Source organism: Canis aureus, chromosome 3, assembly GCF_053574225.1.
Source record: "Canis aureus isolate CA01 chromosome 3, VMU_Caureus_v.1.0, whole genome shotgun sequence".
NCBI lineage: Eukaryota > Metazoa > Chordata > Mammalia > Carnivora > Canidae > Canis > Canis aureus.
Genome location: NC_135613.1, coordinates 27,668,718 through 27,674,444, shown reverse-complemented (window position 1 = coordinate 27,674,444; position 5,727 = coordinate 27,668,718). Strand labels below are relative to the sequence as shown.

Sequence of the window (5,727 nt, the reverse complement as noted above, 5' to 3'; positions counted from 1 at the left end):
TTCCACTTGTCCCCTGATTGCCACAGCAACAAGAAATCTCTTTCATGCAGAGAAAACCAAACATCAGTTCCAGCAGGCACCGCCTGTGTGGTTACCCAAGCTCCTGCCAGCATGCCCAGTCACACCTCTAGAAGTTTCTGCCCCACAGAGCAAAGAGGGACAGGCAGCTGGCTCTTACCAGCCTTCTAGAGCCGCCATGGGGTAAGGGAGTGCTTTCGAGTTCTTTCTGACTCCCTCCAGCTCCTGTCCGAAGTGTTCCAGGCATGATGTTTCAGAACAGAAAGGGGGTCTCTTTCTGGGTCCTCAGCCTGGGCATGCCTCAAAGCTCCTATGGACAACATCAAATCAGAATCCTGGGTGTGGGCCCCACCTGTCTCTAACGGTCTTGGGGAACAATGAAGTGCCGTCAGGTGAAGCACACATTTTACACATGAGCCAACTGAGGCTAAGAGAAACCAAAGATCTTCCCAAGATCACATGCACGTGAGGAAAAGAGCTGCCAAGGCTCACCCCTGACCTCAGGCCAGTGCATCCCCACAGCCTGTCCTCCCACCCCTACCCGGCCCCAGGATCTTCTTCCCATACAGCTAGCTGGGACACTGAGCTCAGAAATTCGCCCTGCCTTCCCCCTAAGTTCTCCCGCTGCTTAGGGTAGCCACGGTGGAAATGGACATTTGTGGCTTCTGCAGACACCCAAGAGGAGGCCGCCTTTGGGGCCCTGGTCCCTGACTCTGTGGGTCCCCTCCCCACCCCACCTCCAGTGACTGGGAACCCAGGTGAGGAACACAAACACTGGCCCTCACAAATCCCACATTCCCTGGGAGGAGTCTTTCTTTGAGTTCTCTGTCTTTTGTAGCAATTTCCCCTGAACACACCCCAGTCTGCCAAGATAACTGAGGCCAGGCAGGCTTCTGGGGACCCTGAAAGCCCAGGTGTAGACATCGGGATGAGCTCCCAAAGCCTTCCTCCCTCTCTTGCTGGCAGCCAGTCTTCCAACAGCAGGTCCATAGCAAGTCCTGTTTCCCTGGGCTGGTGGCCCTGCCTGGCTGCCCGTCTGGCCCTTCTGAGGCCGCTGACACCCTCCATAGTCAGGATGGGCAGTGGGCTAGAGGACAGCACCTGGCCCAGCCACGGATTCCAGGGTCCCCTGCGTGATCGCCACCCAGGAAATCAGACACTCTGTCCCGAGGAAGTGAAGTGAGTCCAGCTGTAAATGGAAGAAACTTTCAGGCACCTGATGGGGTAGCTCTCCCTCCTCCGCCCACTAAGTAACCTTCCTGCCCTTCCTTGGTCCCTGTAGGGATGCAGCCCCGGAGGCCCTGGGGGGCAGGTGGGGTAGTGGGAAAAGCTAGACTTTGCAGCCCCACTTACCTGCTGTGTGACCTTAAGCAAGTCATGTAACTTTCCTGTCTCAGTCCTCACATTCATGAAATGGGACGATAATTCTTCCTTAAAGGATTGTTGAGGGATTAGAGACATATTCTCTAGACGAGTGGGTCTCAAACTTGAGCCAGCATCAAATCCCCTGGAGGGCTTGTGAGGACCCAGATCTGAGCCCCAGTTGACAGAATTTCTTATTCGGTAGGCCTGGGGCACGGGGATGTGCATTTCTAGCAGGATCCCAGGTGGTTGCACTGCTTCTAGGACCACAGTCTGAGTGGCCCAGCACGCCCAACGCCCTGTCCACAGTAAATGCTCCAGCGGGGAAAAAAAATATTGTTACGTATTTCTTTTTGCGATGTAGTCAACATATAAGGAAACTAGCACAGTGCTGGGGTCTGGAAAGTCCCTGATCTCGGGGCCTCTTGAATGTGCGCACACACGCACACACACCCAGTGTGCAGTGCACAGGGCTGGTGGCTCTCTCCTGGGGCTTCTAGGGCTCCAGTCAGTAAGCCTGGGGAGGAGGGGACACTGAGTCTCCCTGGGCTTCCGAAACAGAATAGCACAGAGCAGGGAATTTCACCCACGGGAATAATCTCATATTTTGGAAGCTGGAAGTCAGAGAGCAAGCTGCCAGCAGGGTTGGTTGGTGGAGAGCTTGCGGACGGCTGTCTCTCACTCTGCCCTCACGTGGCCTCCACTGTGCACACATACTCCCCGTGTCTCTTCCTCTTCCTACAAGGTCAGGAGTCCTGTTGGATCAGGGCCCCACCCTTAGGACCTCATTTAACCTGTCACCTCCTGAAAGGCACTGTCTCCAAACACAGTCCCATTGGGATTAGGGCTTCAACCTAAGAATTCCTAAGAATTTGGGGGCACGCAATTCCTTCCACCAAGGGGATGACAGGGAGGTCCACCTGGGCTCAGGCCGAGCCCACCTAGCCAAAGCTCCCCCTCACCCCACCCCCACCCCCACCTCCACCACAAGTCTGGAGCCAAGCAACTATAACCCTACGTCAGGTGGCAGCGAACCCCCACCTAGGCCCGTCTCCCAGATCCCAGTGACTGTTCACGGTGGTTGGCCTCCTCTTGGGTAAATTGTTCATCAGAAGATACTCTCCAAAGCATGGCCACATGCTGTTGTCACTGATTTCATTTCGATTATTCATATTAGTGGGATTATAGCTGCCTAGTCGTGGGTGGTAATTAGGGTAAGTGTCGCCTACAGGCCAGGTCACCACTGGAGTGGACTAGGGGTTCCTGTAACAGGCATCTGGCCTGTGCTCTGCTGGCCCATCCTCATGCAGGGCATGATGTGGGCAGCCCAGCCAAAGCAGGTGGCAAGTCTCAGGGTGGCTGTGGAGCTGCTGGGGAAGCCACGGGAGCACCTGCACACCCCAGTTTCTGGGGGAAAGCGGGTCCCTCCTGGTAACTCCTGGCCTGTTCAGGCCTGTGGAGGAGTGGGCCTGGCCCACCCATACCTGCCTTCTCCCCCTGTGGTATCTTCCCCTGACCAGCCTTCCTGGGACTACTGCCCAGGGCTGTGCATAGGTTGCTGTGAGAAGCCCCCCCAACCCCCCGGGATTCAGCACAAGTTGGGCTCCTCCCATCTGAGGGGCTGACTATGGCCTGGGAATTAGGAACCTGGTGCCCTCCAGTGAGACCTAGCAAGCAGAGGGGACAAACATGACCCAGAGCCACCAGGATGCTATTTTTCTGGGAATTCCCTTTCCTCTTTCTTCGCATCCACCTTCACCCCAACCCCCTCTCCAACCGACCTCAGGTCATGACCTTACACTTAATCAAATGTATTTTTAATGCAGTTTCCCTTTTGCTGCTTTTGCAAAGAGGGAGGGGCAGGGGACAGGCAGGCAGCACACGTGTTTATTAACCTTCCCTTCATAAAAAGCTCTTTTCCCATAGAAATCTCCTTTCCCGCTGATTCATTACGTGTCGGGAAGCAGAGCATGACATGTTAAAAGCCGTCTTGATAGTATTTGATATTCAGTACTAACAACTCACCAGCTTGGAGGAGGGGGCTTCTCTCCCCGCCCCCACCAGAGGGGGAGGCACACAATCTGCATATTGAATGTGCCAAGACAGTAGATAATTTGCATTAAGCATCCAGAAATTCTCTGCTTGCAATCTGTCACCCTTCACTGGGTTTTCATTTTATAACCTTCACAACAGAAAGAGGAGAGCAAGAGGCAGAAAGAATGCAGCAAGCACACCCGCATGGCAGGGCTGGAGAGGAAGCCTGGAAAGGTGGGGGGATGAGGGGGGGGCTCTGGTCAGAAATGCCAGAAGACTCCAGTAGAGGTACCTGCCCATCCACCCCAAGACCCAGACCTTTGGGCAAGGAGTGGCCATGTGGCCAGAAACCAGAGGTGGGCTGCCCCGTGCGGAAGCCCACAGGTCCTCTCTCCAGTGAGCCACTTTCAGACCCAGTTGGGGGCTTTCCTGAGAACACCTTGGTCTAGCTTTGCAACGGGCACCCGCTCAGAGTCCCCCTTAGGTAGGACCCGCTATGGTGGGCCTCCGGAGGTTTTTTTGCTCCCAGGCTTGCAGTACCTACAGGATTCAGGCTTAGGACAGAGATGTGGGTTTGCCATCCTGGCTACCCATGAGGAACTCCTGAGAGCTTTCAAAAAAAACCTGGCACCACCCCGGAGCAGGGGCTGGGATACGCCATCTCCGCATGCAGCAGTATAGTGCAAGGGGAGAGGTCCTCAAACCCTGCCCTCCCTCCCCCTGCCCAGCCTCTGCTTCCTCCTCTATAAAACAAGAAGTGTAGAAAAAGGCCTCAGCCAGGAGGTCCCAGGCGTGAGGACAGATAGTGGACCTTGGCCTTCACTCCTGCCTTGACCAGGCCCCTTCTGCTGTTATCGTCTTCCATACTGGATTTCCAAGTAGAGGTTTATTTGAGAAGACCTCCATAGCTCTAGTGAGATCTGCAAATCCCTGGCCTGGGCCTTCCCTTTTGGCTGCAGAAGACAAGGTGGGGCTTGATGCCACAGGAGCGCAGGTGACCTAGGGCTGCCAGAGAGCTCCCCGAGGGATCCAAGGTGGAAGCAGGTAGACTGGAAATCACCCCACCACCCCCTGGATGTGCCCATCATACAGCCCTCGGAACAGCCAGACACGACTTCACAGGGCAGCTCAGCTAGCTTGGAGACGGAAGCCACTCAGCAGCAACCCTCCCATCCCCGTGCGATGACGCACCAGAAGCCAGGACCCTCAGGGAGCAGGGCCACAGGCCTCATCAGAATGGGCTGGACACCTGGGGCAGATGCACAGAAAAGGGAAAAAGAACCTGCCAGGATTCCCAGCATATCACCACCCACACACGAAGGGTTTTCTTTGAAAAACCACTGAAGTCCTACATAAACGAGTTGACAAGGAACAACAGCCGTGAGCTCTCCCCCTTGGTGTTCTGAAGCAGAGCCATGGGTGGCTGTCACAGCAAGCAACTTTCTCCCCCAAGTCCAGGTCTCACAGCACCGGCCAGGCTGTGGGGTAAGACCAGCCCTGTGCCTGGTCATCCCCATCACTACCAGTGACAGTCAGGACCACAGCTGTTCTTGTTGCATACATACGAGGTGCAAGGCAGGTGGGTGGGGTTTCCTCCTGTTCCCATTTCACAGGTTAGGGCACTGAGACTCAGACAGGCTCAGTGACCTGCCCAAATTCACACAACAAAACTGAAACCTGGACTCACATCCAGATGTGGATCTGACTCCTACACTGTGTGGACTGCCTTCTGGAGCCTCACAGAGCCAGGGCAGGCACTGAGCATTGTGATGGTTCTTTCCCTGAAACCTGTGTGAAAGAAGCTCCTCCAGAGGAGAAAGGAAGTAGTCTTTGCGTTGGCAAAGCCCCTGGCCTCTCCCTAGCATGGCCCTGCCTGGCTTCTCTTCCCAGGCCACCTGTTCCCACTGTCCCTGATTCACAGCAAGCTGGGTCCCTCCTGGAGCCCTGGGCACTGGCCCCCAGCCCCAGGGCTATGTCCAGATTCCCTGCCTCTGGAACCTGGCCCTCTAGAGCCACCAGAGAGAGCTGGGCTATGCCATATGCCTGGGGTGCCGGCAGGGTCGGCTTCAGCTGAGGACTGTGGAGCAGGTGGGCATGAAACCCATCAGTCCACAGGCCGAGCAGGAAGCCTACCCTCAGCCATCCTGCGGATCCATCCAGGGTTGGCTGTCCAGGTAGCTGGTCATCAGCAAGCATCCACTGGCCAGGCCATGTGGCCCTTCAGTCCTGCCCTCCCCACCCCCTGCCTAGCCTGCAGCCCTCGGAGGTCTGGTGAGAATGAGAAGCAGAAGATCCCCTCCAGGTCTGGGCATC

The 5,727-nt window shown here is 55.9% G+C and overlaps 1 protein-coding gene across 16 annotated transcripts in view; it reads left to right on the top strand.

The window, feature by feature from the left end:
• CAMTA1 (calmodulin binding transcription activator 1) overlaps nucleotides 1–5,727 on the top strand; it is an 847,309-nt gene that overhangs the window by 750,317 nt on the left and 91,265 nt on the right. The gene's annotated exons all lie outside the window — the stretch shown is intronic.